The 770-nt window shown below is 26.2% G+C and overlaps 1 non-coding gene across 1 annotated transcript; it reads right to left on the bottom strand.

Moving 5' to 3' along the window:
* Window positions 1–479: 479 nt before the first annotated feature.
* On the bottom strand, window positions 480–551 carry TRNAW-CCA (transfer RNA tryptophan (anticodon CCA)). Its single transcript has one exon. It is a non-coding gene; the product is annotated as a tRNA-Trp (tRNA).
* Between the last annotated feature and the right edge of the window lie 219 nt (window positions 552–770).

Genomic DNA, 770 nt, shown 5'->3' with positions numbered 1-770 from the left:
GAGATAATGTACTAAATAGCTTTAATGTTTTTGCGAATAACCAATTTAATTTTTAACGTATAGAATTTCAGTCACAATTTTTTTTACAAATTGTACAATTAAAGCTCTTAGATAAACCAACATGTATTATTTAATATATAATAGCTGAAATAAGTAAATAATTTTACTAATTTTTATTTATAAAATTTTTGATTTTATGATTTTGAAACCTAATCTTCTTTTAGGTATTGTTTTTCTTCTTTTTCAAATTATTTCATTAAGGAAAATAGAAAGCGTTTTTCTATGAGATTTTTATTGTATTGTGTATTTTTAAAAGATAGATAGCCAACATGTATTATTTAATATATATAATAGCTAAAATAAGTAAATAATTGTACTATTTCAGGAAAAAAAGAGTAAATAATTGTACTAATTTTTATTTATAAAATTTTGAAACGGTTTTTATGAGATTCTGATTGTATTGTGCATTTTTAAAAAGTTGGACCTGACGTGAATCGAACACGCAACCTTCTGATCTGGAGTCAGACGCGCTACAATTGCACCACAGATCCTAATTGTTGTAAACTCAAGGTTAATGACTTAAGAATAATGTTTAATCAACTAATGCATTGTCTCGGTGGAGTGTAATTAAAGTAAGGTAATGTAAGATGAAGTAAGGCTCTGTTCTTTATTACTGAAAAAAACTGAACTGAACTGAACTGAACTGAATGCTACTGAACTGAACTGAACTGAACTGAACTGAATGATACTGAATACTGAACTGAACTGAA

The sequence above is a fragment of the Euphorbia lathyris genome, chromosome 4, assembly GCF_963576675.1.
Source record: "Euphorbia lathyris chromosome 4, ddEupLath1.1, whole genome shotgun sequence".
Lineage (NCBI taxonomy): Eukaryota > Viridiplantae > Streptophyta > Magnoliopsida > Malpighiales > Euphorbiaceae > Euphorbia > Euphorbia lathyris.
This window is presented reverse-complemented; position numbering and strand designations above follow the sequence as displayed.